The sequence below is a fragment of the Aegilops tauschii genome, chromosome 5 (genome assembly GCF_002575655.3).
Source record: "Aegilops tauschii subsp. strangulata cultivar AL8/78 chromosome 5, Aet v6.0, whole genome shotgun sequence".
NCBI lineage: Eukaryota > Viridiplantae > Streptophyta > Magnoliopsida > Poales > Poaceae > Aegilops > Aegilops tauschii.
In genome coordinates, this window is record NC_053039.3 from 311,992,726 (window position 1) to 312,013,982 (window position 21,257).

Below are 21,257 nucleotides of genomic sequence, written 5' to 3' on the forward strand. Positions count from 1 at the left end.
AAGACTTCCTCCCGTGTCCGGATGGGACTCTCCTTTGCGTAGATGGCTAGCTTGGCGTTCGGATATGAAGATTCCTTCCTCTGTAAACCGACTCTGTACAACCCTAGGCCCCTCCGGTGTCTATATAAACTGAAGGGTTTAGTCCGTAGAGGTGATCATAATCATACACGCTAGACTTCTACGGTTTAGCCATTACGATCTCATGGTAGATCAACTCTTGTAATCCTCATACTCATCAAGATCAATCAAGCAGGAAGTAGGGTATTACCTCCATCAAGAGGGCCTGAACCTGGGTAAACATCGTGTCCCCCGTCTCCTGTTACCATTGACCCTAGACACACAGTTCGGGACCCCCTACCCGAGATCCGCCGGTTTTGACACCGACAGCGGGTCTTGCACCTAGCGGTGCTTGCAGGACATAATTCTTCTGTGCAGCAATGAGGATAATCCTCAAGTTACGGACCCAGTCCGTGTAATTGCTACCATCATCTTTCAACTTAGCTTTCTCTAGGAACGCATTAAAATTCAACGGAACAACAGCACGGGCCATTTATCTACAACAACATAGATATGCAAAATACTATCAGGTACTAAGTTCATCATAAGTTAAAGTTCAATTAATCATATTACTTAAGAACTCCCACTTAGATAGACATCCCTCTAATCATCTAAGTGATCACGTGATCCATATCAACTAAACCATGTCCGATCATCATATGATAGGGAGTAGTTTTCAATGGTGAACATCACTATGTTGATCATATCTACTATATAATTCACGCTCGACCTTTCGGTCTCAGTGTTCTGAGGCCATATTTGTATATGCTAGGCTCGTCAAGTTTAACCCGAGTATTCTGCGTGTGCAAAACTGGCTTGCACCCATTGTATGTGAACGTAGAGCTTATCACACCCGATCATCACGTGGTGTCTCGGCACGACGAACTGTAGCAACGGTGCATACTCAGGGAGAACACTTATACCTTGAAATTTAGTGAGAGATCATCTTATAATGCTACCGCCGTACTAAGCAAAATAAGATGCATAAAGGATAAACATCACATGCAATCAATATAAGTGATATGATATGGCCATCATCATCTTGTGCCTTTGATCTCCATCTCCAAAGCACCGTCATGATCACCATCATCACCGGCTTGACACCTTGATCTCCATTGAAGCATCGTTGTCGTCTCGCCAACTATTGCTTCTACGACTATCGCTACCGCTTAGTGATAAAGTAAAGCAATTACATAGCGATTGCATTTCATACAATAAAGCGACAACCATATGGCTCCTGCCAGTTGCCGATAACTGTTACAAAACATGATCATCTCATACAACAAATTATATATCATCACATCTTGACCATATCACATCACAGCAAGCCCTGCAAAAACAAGTTAGACGTCCTCTACTTTGTTGTTGCAAGTTTTACGTGGCTGCTACGGGCTTCCAGCAAGAACCATTCTTACCTACGCATCAAAACCACAACGATTTTTTGTCAAGTGTGTTGTTTTAACCTTCAACAAGGACCGGGCGTAGTCACACTCGATTCAACTAAAGTTGGAGAAACAGACACCCACCAGCCACCTGTGTGCGAAGCACGGTGGTAGAACTAGTCTCATGAACGCGGTCATGTAGTGTCGGTCTGGGCCATCTCATCCAACAATACCACCGAATCAAAGTATGACATGCTGGTAAGCAGTATGACTATTATCGTCCACAACTCTTTGTGTTCTACTCGTGCATATAACATCTACGCATAAACCTAGCTCTGATACCACTGTTGGGTAATGTAGTATTTCAAAAATTTCCTACGATCGCCAAGATCTATCTAGGAGAAGCATAGCAATGAGCGGGTAGAGTGTGTCCATGTACCCTCGTAGACCGAAAGCGGAAGCGTTTAGTAACGCAGTTGATGTAGCCGAACGTCTTCGCGATCCAACCGATCCAAGTACCGAACACATGGCACCTCCGCGATCTGCACACGTTTAGCTCGGTGACGTCCCTCGAACTCTAGATCCAGCTGAGGCCGAGGGAGAGTTCCGTCAGCACGACGGCGTGGTGACGGTGATGATGAAGTTACCGGCGCAGGGCTTCGCCTAAGCACTACGACGATATGACCAAGGTGTGAAACTGTGGAGGGGGCACCGCACACGGCTAAGAGATCAACTTGTGTGTTCTAGGGTGCCCCCCTCCCCACGTATATAAAGGAGGGAGGGGAGGCCGGCCGGCCCTCATAGGCGCGCCAAGGGGGGAGGAATCCTCCTCCTAGTAGTAGGACTCCCCCCTTTCCTAGTCCTACTAGGAGAAGAAGGAAGGAGGGAGCGCCGCCCCTCCCCCTAGTCCAATTCGTACTAGGCCCATGGGGGGGGGCGCGGCCAGCCCTTGGCAGCCCCTCTCTCTTTCCCCTAGGCCCAATAAGGCCCATTACTTCTCCGGTGGTTCCGGTAACCCTTCTGGCACTCTGATATTTATTCGGTGACCCCCGGAACCATTCCGGTGTCCGAATATAGTCATTCAATATATCAATATTTATGTCTCAACCATTTCGAGACTCCTCTTCATGTCCGTGATCTCATCCGGGACTCCGAACTACCTTCGGTACATCAAAACACATAAACTCATAATATCGATCGTCATCGAACGTTAAGCATGCGGACCCTACGGGTTCGAGAACTATGTAGACATGACCGAGACTCATCTCCGGTCAATAACCAATAGCGGAACCTGAATGCTCATATTGGCTCCCACATATTCTATGAAGATGTTTATCGGTCAAACCGCATAACAACATACGTTGTTCCCTTTGTCATCAGTATGTTACTTGCCCGAGATTCGATCGTTGGTATCTCAATACCTAGTTCAATCTCGTTACCCGCAAGTCTCCTTACTCGTTCCGTAATGCATCATCCCGTAACTAAATCATTAGTCACATTGCTTGCAAGGCTTATAGTGATGTGCATTACCGAGAGGGCCCGGAGATACCTCTCCAACAATTGGAGTGACAAATCCTAATCTCGATCTATGCCAACTCAACAAACACCATCAGAGACACCTGTAGAGCATCTTTATAGTCATCCAGTTACATTGTGACGTTTGATAGCACACTAAGTGTTCCTCCGGTATTTGGGAGTTGCATAATCTCATAGTCATAGGAACATGTATAAGTTATGAAGAAAGCAATAGCAATAAACTGAACGATCATAGTGCTAAGCTAACGCATGGGTCAAGTCAATCACATCATTCTCTAATGGTGTGATCCCGTTCATCAAATGACATCTCATGTCTATGGCTAGGAAACTTAACCATCTTTGATTAACGAGCTAGTCAAGTAGAGGCATACTAGTGACACTCTGTTTGTCTATGTATCACACATGTGCTTAGTTTCTGGTTAATACAATTCTAGCATGAATAATAAACATTTATCATGATATAGGGACAACTTTATTATTGCCTCTAGGGCGTATTTCCTTCACCCCAAAGACACCAAGTCTTCTCTTAGCCGTGTGCGGTGACCCCTCCACAATTACACACCTCGGTCATACCGTCGTAATGCTTAGGCGAAGCCCTGCGACGGTAACATCATCATCACCGTCGACACGCCGTCGTGCTGATGGAACTCTCCCTCGTCCTCAACTGGATCAAGAGCTCGAGGGACGCCATCGAGTTGAACGTGTGCTGAACACGGAGGTGCTGTACGTTCGGTGCTTGGATCGGTTGGATCGCGAAGACGTTCGACTACATCAACCGCGTTACTAAACGCTTCCGCTTTCGGTCTACGAGGGTACGTGGACACACTCTCCCCGCTCGTTTCTATGCTTCTCCTAGATAGATCTTGCGTGATCGTAGATTTTTTTTTGAAATACTACGTTCCCCAATAAAAAGTGACCCGCTGACGTCACGAGACAGTCCGAAGTCGTCCGAACAGGCGGCAGGTGTTGGGCCGGCTCAAGCTGACGATGTTGAGTTGGCTGGCGAGGCTGAGCCGGAGGCAGCCTGCCATCTCCATCTTGGGGCACGCCCCGGTTCAATTGGGGTATAATCGGTGCCGCGAGGGTGCTCGTCCCGACCCCTGGTGCAGGTGTGTTGTACAGGCGTGTGGGTTTAAAACCGGGGGGCAGGCGACTCTCATGTCGTCTCCTGTGAACCACCTTAGAAGCTTTTTGACGGAGGCCTATGCGCCATGCCTCTGTCCTCAGGCCTTCTGCTTCACTGGGCTTGTAGCTGCAGCATGTGAGCGCTCTCAGCGGTTATATACTCCTGAGCTTTTGCCATCTACTCACGAATTTTAGTTATCTCTGCATTGCGCTCTTCCTGATTCTCTGCCGTTAAGGGCAACTCAAGGAGTGTTGTCAACGAGGCGACCAGCTCTGAGAGAACTTGAGTCGTTGTTTTTACTGGGCCAGACGCGCTGGGGTTAGCTGCTGACGCGCCGGTTCCATCCACGGCGCCTGCTGCGGTGGAGTTAAGAGCAGGTGCCGTGCCTGCCATGTAGACGGCGGTCCAACGGGGCGGCTCATGGTTGACCGTGGCCGGCTCATTATCAAAGTAGCCCCCAAGCCTACCGTCATAAAGTGGCGGATCGACTCTGTTTCCCCAACCGATGATTCGCCATCAGAGTAGACCAGGGTGTCGCCTCCAGACGCGGAGTTGTCTGCGAGATCGACGCCCTGGGTGAAGCCAACAAAGACATTGTTCCGGCCGGCTTGAGCCGGGGCGGGTTGTGCGCGCTGAGCCGGCTCGATGATATCAATGCAGATGTCCGGCTCGAGTCCTGGCTCGCCGATCTTGCAGATGAAGACGTGGAACTTGCCGAAGGGGACCCGGTACCCGTACTCGATTGAGTTGGCCTCGGGGCCCCAGCCCGAATCGTCGATGTAGAGCTTGCCGCGGCGACTCTTGGTCATGCGGTCGGTCGCATATCCTTCGATCCCTGAGAGAGCTCCCTCCAAGAACTCAACACCACCGAGCAATAGTTCCACGGTGGGCGCAAACTGTCGTGGTTTTGTCACGGCAGATGTCCTCGTGAAAGGACTTAGTCGTGAGGCCATCGCCGCTAAGTAGTAGCTTGAACGGAGTTGATCGGAATCGAGAGACAAGGGTTTACCCAGGTTCGGCCCCTCACGGTGGAGGTAAAAGCCTCTACTCCTGCTTGATTGATATTGATGATGATGATGATGATCTCGATTACAAGGGTGCGTCTTGGCTAACCTAGTACTCGAGAGCGTGTAACCTAGTCTTTCTGCCTCAGGTGCTCCCCTTTATATACAGGTTAAGGCCCTGGACTTACAATAGAGTCCGAGTCGTAGTACAACCTGTGCCCTAGTCAGTTTCCTTATTTGTCTTGTTTCCCAAGTAAAATAACTATGGCGTCCTTCTGATGATGAGCCGCCGTCTCAAGTGCTGGGCTGTGAGCCGGCCCACTCTACGAGTCACCTTGTAGGCCTTGAGGTCTTGATTGCCATAGCCCATCTCGTGTCTTGCTCTTCAGGCCGCCATTGGATAACCCGGTCCTGAACGGGCGGGTTATACGTGAGGTTATATCCCCAACAACTAGTCTCCTTGCCCAGCCCACAAAGTCACTCATAGCATTCGAGCAGTAGCATTCACATGCTGGGATCCACCTCTTTTCTTCTTTGGATGGTTAAAAAGAAAAGAAAAAGAAGCCCGCATAGCCCAACTCATGGAAATGAGTTGCTGAGACGAGCCATACACCCCGCATTGCTCCCAAAATACAACGCCAACACGAATCTCAGGCGTGATGATCAAACTGCCAGGAAAGTGAACAAGACATTCTTAAAACTCAGCCAAACCGAACAAATAATACACTGAATAAAAGGAAATGGAGAGAGTACTATGAAAGACAAATCAATCGTACTGGACGCTGTTAGCTACTCCCTCCGTCCCATAATAGTATAATGTCAAAAACGCTCTTATATTATGGGACGAAGGAGTAGTATTGCAAATCAATGGTGGATATGATGAACTGATCCAATACTTCTAACACCCTTGTAATCAACGGTGGATATGATGAAATGATCCAATACTTCCAGCACATACTTTAGTCTGGCGCATGCCCGAACAGATCATCAACAAGTTAAGACGTATGACGTACAGTACCGTACATGATACTACAATCTCAAGTACTCTACCAGTCTACCTAGCTAAACATGAACGCGTCATCACCAAAGTAATATGCATGGTCAGCCACTGAGAGAGCCGTGCAAAATGCAAATGCGGGTCTACGGATTAAAACTATGTACTGTAGTATGTATGACTCCATTCCATGAAGTTGGACGACGATCCATACGAAATTAGATGCAATTGGACAGGAGAAAAATAACATGATGATTATTCCTTTCTCCTCATCACAAGTTCATCACAATGAAATGCTGATTCTCCTTCTTCTTCATTACAGATCAACTCTCAAGTATCACAACATTACTCTCTCAGAGTTGAGGCAATCAGACTCACTCTCAGAGTTCCGGCCTACATGCATGGCATCAGTTGTCCCATTTGAAGGCGACGGGGCTCCTGACCCGGTGCTTCCTGTTCTCCCAGGCGATGTGGCCGAACTCCCACGTGCCGGCCGGCCTCGCCTTCGCCCCCGCCTCGCTGCTGAACTGCACGCTGTAGCTCCTCTTCTCCTTCGGCCACCTGAACTCCAACGTCGCCGGCGTCACGGTTACCTTCACCCCGTCGGGCGCGGCGACCGTCACGTTGTAGCTCTCTGGGCGCGCAGACACCATGGTCACCGTCCGCGTCAGCGTGCGGACGCGGATGCGGCTGTCGAACATCACCACGAACGACGGGTAGTTGAGGTTGGCCACGCCCCCGGGGATCGTCCTCGCGCACTTGTTCAACTCCGGCACGAACTGCTGCATCTGCTCGACCGTGTAGTTGAGGGTGCAGAGGAAGTCGACGTAGTCCTGCGTGCCGGCGTCGTACACCAGACCCGGGTCCATGGCGAGCCGCGGGAGCACGAACCCGGCCCCAGCCGCCAGCGGCGTCGCGCCCATGACGGCGGCGCCGACGGCACTGCCGCTGTCCACGATGTCTCTGCCGTTCTTGTCGAGCGGGCCGGCGGTCGTCACCAGCGCCGAACGGATCATGGCCGGCGTCCAGTCGCCGTGCCGCTTCTTGATCAGGGCTGCCACGCCAGCCACGTGCGGGCACGCCATCGACGTCCCCGATTGGATGTTGTACTCGACTCTCCGCGGGTCCATGTCGGAGTCAGATGGCGGGGTGGCACCTGACCAGGCGGCGAGGATGTTCACTCCCGGCGCGATGACGTCCGGCTTGAGGATCTGGGGGACAATCGGGTTGGGGCCCCGCGAGGAGAAGCCCGCCACCATCGGCGCCCGGTTCTCGCCGGTGACCGTGTCGCAGGTGAAGTTGAAGGACGCCACCGGGTACGCTACGGACGACATGTAATCGGCCAGCTTCTTGCCGCCGGTGGAGCTGATGAGCAAGATACCGGGAAGGTTGAAGGGTTCGGCCATTACCGTGTCCAAGAACCGTTCCGTACTATCGGCGGAAACTATCCCGGCTCCGCCAGCTCTCTCCACGTTAAAGCCGGCCGAAGCTCCTGCACCCTGGGAGCACACCACGACCTTGCCCATGACATCGCTGTCGATGCCGCCGCAGTCGCTGTCCACTAGCGGGATCATGCCCGCGCCCTGGGAGGACGGGATGTTGTACAGGGACTGCCCAGTGAGCACCACCCCGTCGCCGGGAACACCCGGTCCGTGGTGGCGGCGCCGACGGTGGTCATCCACGGGGCCACGTTGGTTATGAGTCTCTCGGGCCATCGTTGCCGCCCGACAGGACGACGAAGACGCCTCTGCGCTCAGCGCCGAACGTAGCGACGGCGAGGAGGTCGTCGTGGAAGGGTCTCGCGGTGTCTCCGATGGAGATGGAGATGAGGTCCACGCCGTCGCTCACCGCGGCGTCGATCGCCGCGGTAAGGGCCGAGTCAGGGCAGTCGTCTTTCATGGGAATGCACGCCTTGTACACGGCGATCCTTGCCTTGCGCGCCACGCCGCTCGCTCTCCCGCCCGCGAACTTGAAGAGATCGGCCGAGGGGACCTCGGAGCCTGCAGCCGTTGACGCCACGTGCGTTCCGTGCCCATCGATGTCCCTCGGACTCGAATCGGTGAAGGACTTGGCGCCGACGAGCTTGTTGTTGCACAAGCTGGCGTTGAATCCCGGGGCGTCCACGCACTTGCCCCTCCAGGTGGACCTGACGGGGCTGAGCCCGGTGTCGCTGAAGCTGGCGCGCTCCGGCCAGATGCCGCCATCGACGAAGCCGATGACGATGCCGTCGCCGAACTCGGCGTCCGGCCACGCGCCGAAGTCGTCGTGGAGGCCCATGAACCACGGCGACCTCGTGGTATGGATGTGGTACAGCCTATCCTTGTACACGCGGGACACGCCGGGGACGGTGGCCATGCGCTGGGCCTCGCTGGCCGTGAGACGAACGGAAAAACCATGCATGACGGTGCCGTAGGTGTAGCGGATGCGGTTGGAGTTCTTGCCCAGCATGGACGCGTACCAGCGGTCGAGGGTGTCGAACTTGGACGGCTTGGCGAGGTGGTTGGTGAGGACGATGTAGGTGTGCGAGGTGGAATGATGTGGCTGCTTGTGCTCCTCGGCAATGGCGTTCTTGGGCTTCGGGGTGACGGAGGAGTGTGTGGACTGGACAAGGAGGAGAAGTAGCAGGGAGCAGCGCAAGAGGATGGGGGTCATGGAAGCCATTGTTGAATTGGTGTGTGAGTGAGGTTGTGGTTGCAGTGGAGGGTTGCATGTGAGTGATGGGTTTTATAGGGGGCTTGAGCAGCTCAGCTCAGATCAGCAGGAAAATGCATTGCCAAGAGAAAAATATTTGCATCGCATCGCCAAGAGAAAAATATTTTCTATCTTAGTTCTAAGCTTGCATTACCATCTCTCTTAGCTAAATATATCATCATGGTGGCTCAGCTACAGCTAGTGGATAGCAGTTGTGGCTTCCCTCCAGACTAATCCTCTGCTAGTGGCAGCTAAATGTGGACTCCAAACAAAATTTTGATGGCACATGAATGAATTTTGATGAGCAAAATAAATTTCCATTTCAAGTCTTGGACGTAGCCACTTGGTCATTCGGAGCTCCATTATTTGTGATGAAACAGGCTTGCGAACGAAAAATGGAAATAATGAAACGGCCTCCACTACTACCCTTTTGTCTTTTCCTGAAGCTTTGCCTTGCCTCCACCGAGTTACACTACTTTTTTTTTGCGGGTGAGTTACACTAATTAACCGAGGGATGTTCCAGTCCGTGGTGCAGAAACCGTCGAGTTACAACTCTGGTGAAATCAGTCATGCAAAACAAAGCCCTAAGTAATACAACATCACATGTGCCAAGACGTAAAGAAGCCCGTCACAGTGGGTGATATGAATTGAAAAATTGGAACTAAATTCAGAGATGTCATCAGTCTTGAACAATGTGATTACTGATTACAGGTTACATTTACAGTTACAATGGTCTCTGAGATTAATTTACAGAGTTGTGTACGCCCATTTAGCAGGTTTCTGTTTCTGTACTAGTAGTACTTTTGATCTGTACTCAACGGCTTGCTGAGTACCCTTCTCTGTTAGTCATCTAAGTTTATCCAGGCTATTCAGTAAAAGTAAACCAACAACATATCTGAATTTGTTCACACACCTGCCCTACGACGACTGAGGTTGTTTCTAGCTCCACACAACATGTACACTACTCCAGTACAAATGCTGCCAGCGAAGAGCTACGCAAGAAGACGCTGGAATAGAGGTCTTCAGACACTCAGGAGCTGTGGACAAAATCGGCAAACAGACGACTGGAAATTCATGATTCTCGCTGATGTTGCTACTTTGTCACACACAAAATAAAGCTCTCATTGTACTACAAGAGTATCAAATTCCATTAGTTATGATGATGCATCAGCGGGTTCAGCGCCAAGAAGCTAGTAAGGGCACCTTACACTTTGTCCAGAAAGATTTTAACGAGCGCACAACCATTTAGATCTTCTCCTACTATGGGCATCTTCCATGCTGATTACTTGTGACTGCGAAAAGATAAGAATGATGACAAGTCAACTCCAACTCCCAGCCCATAACATGATCATGCATCATGCGGAACACATGTAGACAAGTTCAGTTGCATATCTACAGGAGGGCTATGAAATGCTCGCGGCAAGGCATACAGTTATCAACAGCTAAATTTTACCATGATGTTGTAAGAAAATAAGAACAGATACATTAAACTTTAAGAAGATACTGAGACATGTAACATTACAGATATCATTCAACTGCAGGTGCCTGAGAAAAATGAACAAAATTCATGATGAAACAGCCTTCCAAACGAAACAGGGAAAGAATGAAACGGCCTCCACTCTAACTTTTTGTCTTTTCCTAAAACCTCAACTTGCCTTGTCCCCATCGAGTTACACTAATTAAACACACAACACATGCAAGAGCACAAGCTTTCAGTTAACATTCTAGCTTTGTGCTATGAGGGATGAAACCAACTGCCTAATCTGTCAGCAATAGCACATGATAGCAGACAAGGCTGTTCTCAGCCCCTAATCTGGAAACCAGACGTTCCTGTACAACTCTGGTGAGATCAGTCATGTAAAACCAAGCCCTAAGTAAACACTACATTGTATTGTCTTGAACAATGTGATTAAGCTACATTTACAGTTACGAGGTGATGAATTTACAGTTAACGTATGACCATTAGCAGGTTTCAACTTCTGCCAGTAAAGATGGGAGCACGATTCTTAAGTTTCTGAAACAAAGATGGCAGAAGTAGCCATTAGCCCAACCTCGGCGCTGTAGCCTGTCATTGCACCATAATCTGTTTTTGATCAGCAAGCCTCCCAGAACAGCTTTTTATAGCAGGTTTGGTCACTCCTTGGAACTGCAGTTTGTAGACCGAGCTTGTGGAGTATAATCTGTTTGGCTCATATCTCCATTGGATCGAATCCGGAATGCCATCATGTAGATGAATGTCTTTTGTTCGTAGCCATGTCCGCAGAGCGATGAACTCATGGAGCAGAGCAGTTGTACTATGCTGTATCCCCATGAGCCAGGTCATTGATCCAAGTGTCGCCAGCAAGGGCATCTTTTGCGCTTCTGTTTTTTTCTCCGTGAGTGCTTCAAGAGCAGCGGGAAGGCGATCCTTAGGGTGGCAGAACCCATCCAGGAGCAGTCCCCGAAGGAGGCCGTCGTGCTGTCACCAATGGTTACCATTGTTGCAGCGTTGAAAAGAGCTCTGTTAGTGACAACGCATGGCAGCTCTGATCCAACCCAAGGCCTTTCAGGATTTTTCCATAGCGCACGGCTGAATTGTTGCATATCCTGGATGCCGCGGCCACCACTAGCTATCGGGGAGCAAACCATAGGCTAGTTCACCTTACACTTGCCGCTGGTGAGCTCTTTGTCTTGTGCCCATAGGAAGCGACGCCGCGCCTTGTCCACATCTTTAAAAAATCTTTTTGGGACCTTGAGGACAGAGATAGCGAATGCAGGCAGCAGAGAGAGAACACAACAAACCAGCACCTGTCTTCCAGCTATCTTCATGAGTTTGCCCTTCCATCCTGCCAGCCGTGCCCTAATGCGATCAAGGATGAACTGCAGATGAACTATCCGAAGCCGCGAGGTTGTGATTGGCAGACCAAGGTATCTCAAAGGGAAGCTAGTGGTTTGCCATCCAAAATTTCGAAGAACATCAGAGGTTGATGTCCTTGCATCTGATGGGTGTGACAGTTGATTTTTGAGGGTTTATCTTCAGTCCAGACGCGTTTCCGAAGTCATTCAGAATCTGCATGAGCATGTCCACTTCTTCCTTCCTTGGGCTTCCAAAAAGAACTGCATCATCCCCGTACAGGCTGCTCTCCTCGGCAGAGGATCAATCAGTTAGAGCTCAGCTGCTCTCTGAATCAATCGATGGAGAGGATCAATCGCGATAATGAAGAGAAAAGGCGACAGAGGATCACCCTGCGTTAAACCATGGCGATGAAGCACAGCCTGTCCTAGCCATCCATTGAGCAGGAACGAGGAAGAAGAGGTTGACAGTAGCCAGGCGATCCAATCCCTCCAGCGCGCACTGAAGCACAGAACCTGCAGCAGCTGGAGCAGGTATTCCCAAGAAACTTAATGAGCCACACGTAGAAGCACGCCCATTTAGATCTTCTTCTACTAAAACACCTTCCATGCTGACACTAGTGACCTGCGATCAAGGAAAAGACTGGGGGATAAGAATGACGAAAAGGGAACGCCCAGCTTCTAACATGATTATGCATTACATACAAAAATGCAGAGAAATTCAATCACAGATCTTCAAGATTGCTATGAAATGCTCACAAGAAGGCATATATCGAATGTCAAAGAGCAATACAAGCCTACACGGTTAACAACTACATATTACATATACTTCTAGGACAAATATGTAGAAAAATTTCACCATGAAGTTGTACATGCAGGTCACTTTTGTTTCTCAGTTGGAGTTTCTTTGTAATGGCTAAGGTTGTAATGGTCGTTTGGACCACTTGTTTCTTCCTATCTATATAATCACATGCAGCTCTCCTGCATGGTTCAAAAACAAACCATATTAATTCTTTAAAACTGAAACAGAGTTTTATTTTTGCGATGAAAAATTGAATCAAAATTAATCAAAGTTAATATTGCCATAAATGCCCTGGCAGCTCCTATTGTGATGACATTTGAACAACGGACAATATCAAAAGCATTGCTCCAGCCGAGACGTAATCCTTTACATGCCAAGTTGACCATCTAGTAAACAATATAGAATTCCATCGATTTGGTTCCTCCAAAAAAACTCCCATTTGAGCTGAGGAAAAAAATAGATGAATTAAACTTTAAGAAGACACTCAGACCTGTAACATGAGTATCAAGTTGCAGACACAGATAATAGCAGGTACCTGAAAAACAAATTGAGAAACACTAATTCATGGAAATTAAACTTTATGAAATGTAGCAAAAATTTATCTAATTTGATCAACCCCATACGACTACTTTCCCATATCATGAACTAACTAGTATCACTTGCAGCATTCAGATTATATCAAGGCTGAACATTGAAGTGCCTGATTGGGCTCTGGTCACAGAGAACGTAAAGAAAGCCTCTTAATATTTTAGTATCTCACTGCGAATGCGACTTGCCGAGTATTTCATATAAAATTGTACTTCTATATAAAACAAATAAAATTATAGGATACAGAAGAGATCAATCAAGTATGGTCCCCATAAAAGCAACTAGGTGTTGGGGCGCGCCCGTGGCGCGTCTCTTGAGGGGGAGCTGGGTGGTGCCTGGTTGTACTCGCCCCTTTAACACTCTTTTCTATTCTAATTAGCGTTTGGGATGATTACTTTAATTAAGAAACTTAGCAGCAAAAATAGAAATATAGACTGTACAGAGAAAGCCCATTATGGTTCTGAACATGAAACATCTGACAGACAATAGTGCACATAACATAAGCAGCAACATAGGTTTAGTGTCTTGAAAAGCATGTGATAAGAGGGCCCAAAAGCAAACGATAGGTTATCACAGGATATAGCATAATTAGGAGTACTTAGTGCTACATTATATTAGATTATATTGACACAGGGGCTGCAGCGTTTTCGATGGTGCATCTAGAGGCGGTGCACGGTGAGGACCAGGCGGCGCTTTGAAGTTATCCTGAAACGAAATGCACAGATGTCTCCTTCGCGAATGTTGGCGCGGCGACGAAACTCAGACCAGTTGGTGGTTATAGTGGCCCTCTTGTCAGTTCCTAGCATCATGCGACATTCGGCGAGCAGATGGCCGTCTGCAAGTCTGACCATGAGTGTATCATTGTTTGGATCAATGTAGTCCAGTAGGTTCTCTTCAGTATAGTTAACCTGAAAATACTGGTAGAAGAAAGCAAGTTATTTACATGGACAAAAATTGTTGTGTGATATGGAAGATAAGAGCGTGTTCTATGGATATTAATGATATTAATGGTGTTAGCAAAGTACTGTTATTGACTACACGTCTTGAAGACCCAGAATGCTCAAGTAAAATGGCTGATGAAAGAGCAAAGAGAAATCAATATTTATGGTGTGCAATTGACGATTTGAGTATGTACAGCCTAGTGTATGAACAGAGAACAAACGAATGAAAAAATGGTAAGCTAGAAAAGATAAAGTAGAAATTTCAAAAGTGGCAGGAGAAAAATAACAACAGACCAGGTGTTGATCTATCTGGTACACAGTGAGAAAGGGAACATAATCGGTATTTGTAAGATGACTAAACTGCTGACTGTTAAGTAGTAAGAACAGAACATGATTTTTTATATCTTAAGCATGGATAGAACAATAGTATAAATAGGAAAATATGTGCAACTTTCGTTTGCATCATCACAAAGTTACAGCTGTTAAGGTAATTAAAATGCATAAGAAAACAACATTGTATATTCTGTAAAATGGCTGGTGAAGCTCATGAAAAGAGTGAAGTAGTAAAGGAAGATGAAGAACTAAAAATAGATGTGCTTGTAATTGAATGGTCGACTACAGTAGATTATAGAATTCTAAGAAAAACAAGTAATATTGTAAAAGCGAGTTGCATGAATCTGATTGAGTATAACAAAGTATGAGAGTGGGGAAGAATGGCGATGAAAAAAAATTGGGCTTACAGAAGGCAAATTTGTCATTTTCATATACAGTGTGCGGATGGCATTAAAGCATTAGTAGTGGTGTTGAAAAGATAAGGTTAAAAGGACAGATACTCGGTTAGAATCAATCAGCGTCTTTTCTGTTAAAAAAAACAATAAAAAGTGGGAGTTGTGCAGTATGGAGATACAACTTGCCACATTATGAAGTTAGTAAACATTGAATAGGCTGTGCATTTGAGCATACCATGCGCTGGCCTGGTTTGGCAAACGTCTTGTTGATTGTGCACACGTAGTACTTGATGTCTGGCTCTTTGTGCCAAAACATAGCAAAGAGGGTGTCTACTTGGTGCTCATAGAGCTTCACCTCATTGCCCCAGTAACAGTTGTCGTCAAGCTCACCAACGTACTGGATGCCACCAGGTGTTCCTGCATTCAGTTGGAAGTAGGTGGGAAGCAAGTTAAGTATTGCTTGCAACAGCCGTAAATGTCATAGTTTGTTCGGGAAAGGAAATTTTAGCTATATAAGAGAGCAGGCTGGGTGTTAGGGGTTGTTTGGATTGAAGTCAAACCAGCTGTACAAAAATGAGTGGAACTTGCTTGTGTGGTACTCCCTCCGTCCCATAATATAAGAAAGTTTTTGACACTACTAGTGTCAAAAACGTTCTTATATTATGGGACGGAGGGAGTAGTACAGAGTGAGAAAGGGCAGCTAAAAAATTGGCAGCGATTGGAAAATTCTGCTTCAATCGAAACCGTTGCCCACGCTGTGGTGAATGGCGAGAATTTAGGAAGGGTAGGCTTTGGCAGCCATCCAAACTGGTTCTTAGACATGATGTCATGTAAGTAACTGAAGATTAATTTTTAGAATAAGAGAATTGAAGTTCTAAAATATAGCAGATGGTGAAAGTAGTTTGTAAATTAGAGAAAGCATAAACGTTTGCATACAGATTGAGATCAGCATTGTGTGGCATGGTGAAGGTAATGACTACAAAAGGAAACAAACATTGAGCGAGCAAAAGTAGAACAGAGCAGTGTGATTCCCAACTTTGTAAGAGAAGTATGGTGAGAGCAATCAGTAGGGAAGGAAATAAATATGAATCTAACAGATGCAGTGAATAAGTGAAGGTAGTTGATAAAGAAATACACAGACACATGCTTTGTTAGGAAGCTGTGAGTTTGATGTTTTAAATATTGAAAACAAAGAAATAAGTTGTGTGCTCACCGCAGATGATGTACTCTTGCTGCTCATTCTCTTCAGTCTGTTCATCGTATCATACAATACATCGTTAGAAATAAGAAATGTGATTATTGCCATTGGAGATGATGAAAGATAAGATTGAAACTATTATCTTTGAAAGATATCATTTGAGATTGTCGCACAAGTTTCTTCTGAAGCTGTATTTTTTTAGGCTAAAAGGATGAAGCTTCTGTTCTGTTCTTTGATTGACATTTTAACCCTGCACCATCGGAAACTAACTACTTGATATTTTGATCTTCTATCTGACGACAAAATGATTTAAGATCGGTGCATCGTGTCAATCAGTGTGGAAACAAGTTAGAACTCAATACTGTACACTCACAGTTATTATGTAGTTGCCGAGCTTTCGTATTTACGTGATGGAGATTATTTGTATTTTATTAACACGTGGGAACTAACTGAGACAGCACATGCTATTAGAGCAGAGTAGAATCGGGAAGGCAAAATGCAAAATAGCTAGTGAAATAGATTAATATATAATGGATGTATTGATGACAAAGATATTCATGTAACTGAAACAGTAGGCGAAAGTGAATCTTAATGTGCATTTAGCAGATTCGAAGCGCCAATCGATTCATGTGGTGTATGCGCAGCGGATCTGTACTTTTGGATGAGAAGTTAAATCATGAAGGTAACAGAGTCATTCTCCTAAAAAGCTAAAATGTGTATACATTTTTTTTCATTCTAATCATATCCATAAGTGCTGCAAGATAAAACATATTCTATGATTTTGTTTCTCCCCTGAGAGTCCAACCATATAATGTCAGAGAAATAGAGTAAAAAATGAATGATACTAGTCTAGCTAGCATTCGACCATCCACGGAAAGACTTCACCTTTCGTTGAGATTCTTTTAAGCTTGGCCAAAACAGCATAAACCAAACAACAGGATTTAAGTTGTCGATGCCAGCCTGCTTTCTTTACGGTTAACCTTCAGTTCATATTCCTTATGCACAAATTGAACATCATCTAAGATGCAAATATCAAGGTCACATCAGTTTGTTAGACTTTGAAGTGAAAAAGAAGCCTATAGATTATTCGATATTCCAAGCAGAATAAACTAACCAGGGGATTAGGACCTTCACTGAGGCCTCTGCCATCGGTCTAGTTCCTAAGAAAGAAGAAATTATGGACAAACTGATGTAACTGCAGCAATTGTGGCATTGATGCTGCATTATTGAAGGGAGTGCAGAGGAAAAAAGAGACCAAGATGTTGTTCAAATAAATGAAGCCTAACCTTAGTTCAAAGCTGCGACACTTTTTTTGGATCAGAGGGGTATTAAATTTTAGTTTCATGCGCCAAACAAGTCCAATCATTCATTTTCATTTTGAGCTGATCTGCAAATATTCACTCATCATAATTTTTTCCATAAAATGAGAATTCAAAATTCATCCAAGGTATGATTAGAAAGACTAATCTGAGAGGCAAAGTCTTAGTTTTACCTAAGGCTCTTGTCAACTCCTTTCGGGATGTTAGGCTCTGTCTTTGGTTGCCCAAACTGTTCTATATTATCTAAATTTTCACAATAATCTCAGGACAGCTGTTAAGTGCATCAACAAAATAACAAGAAAACCACATGTTACGTGATGGTTCCTTACAATTATGTTGGTTGTTATTAGCAGCATTTGACTGTTCTTTGGAGCCTAACAAAATACCACCATTAATTATTCATTAAGAAGCCATTTATACTCATTAAGGGCACGAGCAAGCATATAGGGCCTAAGGTGATACCTGATGTTATCTCAATCTCATCCATGGCAGCTCGAAAACCACGCTGAGTTTGGCCTGCCAAAGAAAGATCCAAAATCATGACACATGAACTGAGCTCTTTTCCATGTTAGAGGTAGTGTTTTTTTGTTGTTGTTGAGAATAGAGGTAGTGTTTGTTCTACATCCACGAGAACAGTGTTTGGTTTTTCAGGTAATAAAGTGTTGAGCATTAACATAGATACAAAAGCTCATAAGATCAGAACTTCACATAGTACATGAAGTTTTCTGAGAGTCATGCATAACAGAGAGGGTTGACAATTTTCTGAACTTGTCCTGGGGAAAGACAGATTTAGGATTTCAGGTCAATGTGGTTGTTGATCTGAACCTCAACAGGGCATCTAATGGAAGAAGCATACCTGATGACTCCTTGCTTCCACTTGAAGATTCAGAATCACTCTTAAAATCAGGGACAGATTTTCCTTCAACATGCACATCTTGATCCATGTGTGTGCATGATACCAATACAGGTTGAGCGGGTTTAACTGGCACCGCAATAGCTGATGGTTCTTGGCTCAAAGATCCAGTGTCTTTCTAGGGGAAAGGGATGCATTCCCGGATATAAGCGGAAGAGGCGGATATAAGCGGAAGAGGCACTGCTGCAACAACCCCAGAACATGTATGCCCCCTGCCTTGTGAGGAAGAGATGTGATTAATTGAAAGCAGATTCAAATGGAAAGAAATATAACAGAGTACAAGAGAGAAATAACACAATTGAATTTACTTGTGACTATATGAGCAACTGAAATGTAAATATATGATTAGCAGAAGCTATATCCATATGGTCAAATGAATGAAAGCAAGCACACATTGCATTGTGTATGGAAGCGAATCTGTCATAGGTTGGCCCAAGTGTATTAAAGAATCTGAGCATAGCAATAGAACATTAGTTAGTTGTTCATTCATGATTAGACACACAGCAGGTAGTGGATATGATCATAATCTTGGCCGGCTTGACTTCACAGCAGACAAACTGAGATCTTTAAAACAGAACAAGATGTGCGTATTAATAACTAATGATATGCAAGCACCACCTGTAAAGAGAATATAGGAACCCAAAGGCATGCCAACTGAAGAAGGCCTTCCATCCCACTACTGCAAAATTTTGAAGAGTGTTTCTTGACATAGACACGCAAAAAAGGGTACTACAGATGATGGAAATAAGTCACCAGGTCTGCATCCTTGAAACCTCTTTGGACTTGTCTCTGGTGATCAATTAGTTCATGAAGTAATAACGTGAGAAAAAAAAATGTGAACCAAGAATTCAGCTTCAGGTACTGCTTGCTGTAAGTAAAGCCTCGAACCAGATGTTTTGTACCAGGCAAGTCCTGGTGCTAGTGCTGCTTGCCCGCATGGTGATATCCGGTTCGCAAAAGTTCTGTTCTGTAGGTCAATGTTAGCACTTAGCACTCCAACTCTTATACTACACTGCTGATTGGAATGTGCGCGGGCCAGACTATTCAGCAGAGTTCATCAAAATTTAAGGAAGTAGACTTGCCCATATACTCCCGTCAAGAAAAGGTCCAATACATGTGTGTGAAGATCAGACAGGATGCCTGTTTACACGGAATCTGATGCAATCATCCCCCATGGAATTGACCAGTACGTGCAGAGCTGAATGCTCTGTTCTGAGTTGTATTTGCTGTTGTTTTTTCATGTTTTGTTTGGTATATACATGAAACTGGCTCCAATAACTGCAACGTGGCCCTTGATGTGTAGAATGACTAGTGAGTCTGGTAGAACCAGGGGTCCTACCGGACCGGCTCCTTAGGTTGTAGGGGAAGGCCGGAGGCTGTTGGGGGCGAGGGCGCGGCTTCCGACACGTGGGCGCCGTCGCGAGCTTGAGGGAGGGAGGCGGCGGCTGGGAGAGAGGGCGGCTAGGGTTTAGGGTCTGGCTCCTCTGGGAGCCGGGCAATAGAATTCTTCTTATTGCTTAATCTCAAAAATAGTCTTACAGCTAGTATATATAACCACGATGCTGAAAATAAGATAACTTGTGGGCCAAGCCCCTAACTAAACTTGCCCGGTGGGCCTCCTACGGGCATAAGTCTGCCCGGTCATAACATCTCTCCCCGCCTGCGCAAACAGCTCGTCCTCGAGCTGAAAGTCTGGATAGTGTTGACGGAACTCGTCACGTTGCTCCCAAGTGGCCTCCTCCGCCGGAAGTCCAGTCCACTGAATCAGCACGTACCACACGCCGCGACGGAGCTGGGCCTGCAACACCTTCTCCGGTCCCGGAAGGATGCGCCCGTCGAGGGTTGGAGGGAGCGCGGGAGGGGCCGCAGGTGGCTCCCCACGGTAAGGCTTCAGCAGCCCCACATGGAAGACGTCGTGGATGTGGGCTCCGAAAGGAAGCTGAAGGCGGTAAGCCACCTTCCCGATGCGCTCCAAGACGGCAAAGGGCCCCGCGTAACGAGGGCCCAGCTTGCGCTTCGCGCGCGGGTCCAGTGACTGCGTAGAGCGGTGAAGAAGACGCAGGCACACCCAATCACCCACCGCATACTCCGCCTCGCGATGGTGGTCGTCGTAATAGTGTTTGGCCAGTTGCTGGGCCTGAAGGAGTCGTTGCCGAACTTCGGCCAACATGTCGTCACGGCGCCACAGAAGCTCACCCGCCACCTCTGTCCAAGCCGTCGTCGGATCCACCGGAATGATGGGCGGTGGCGGCCGGCCATAGACCACCTCAAAAGGAGTGGCGCGCAGGGCGGAGTGGTAGGAGGTGTTGTAGCAGTACTCCGCCCAGGAGAGCCAGTCCACCCAAGCGCGAGGATGATCACGTGTGACACAACGCAAATACATGGCAATCACCTTGTTGACAACCTCAGACTGACCGTCTGTCTGAGGATGGAATGCTGTGCTCAGGCGGAGTTTCACGCCCGCCAAACGGAAGAGATCGCGCCAGACATGACTGGTGAACACTGGGTCCCGATCGCTGACGATCGAAGAGGGAAACCCGTGGAGACGAACGATACCGTCAAAGAAGGCGCGGGCGACGGAGGCAGCATTGTAGGGATGACCGAGCGCAATGAAGTGAGCATACTTGGAGAAGCGGTCGACCACCGTGAGAATGACCGATTTGCCGCCCACCTTGGGGAGGCCCTCAATGAAGTCCATGGAGATATCCGCCCAGACCTGAGACGAAACCTCCAAGGGCTGGAGCAGACCAGCCGACCGGAGCGTCTCCGTCTTGTTGCGCTGGCATGTCACACAAGACCGAACCCAGTCACGGACCAGGGCCCGATCCCCAGGGATGTAGAAGTCGGTGCGGAGACGATGGAGAGTTTTCTGCATACCCTCATGGCCCGCCGAGTGGGCCAGCATCAGCACCTGGTGACGGAGATCATCATGCGTCGGCACGAAGACCCGGCGCCCATGGAGGAGCAGGCCGTCGGTGAAGCGCCAAGGCTCCTCCAGCTCGCCCGCCGCCAGCTGTTGCTGAAGAAGAAGAGCGTCGGCCGCGGTCGCCGTTGCCCGGCGAATGTCGATGAAGAGGCCAAAGGTCGGCCCAGAGCGGATGCACAGCACTGCCCCCGGGGAGTCGCCGATGGTGGAGTCGAGGTCG

General features: G+C 47.3%; 1 pseudogene; it reads right to left on the reverse strand.

Annotated features, from left to right (window-relative positions):
* Positions 1–6,085: 6,085 nt before the first annotated feature.
* On the reverse strand, positions 6,086–8,796 carry LOC109744828 (subtilisin-like protease SBT1.8; annotated as a pseudogene).
* Between the last annotated feature and the right edge of the window lie 12,461 nt (positions 8,797–21,257).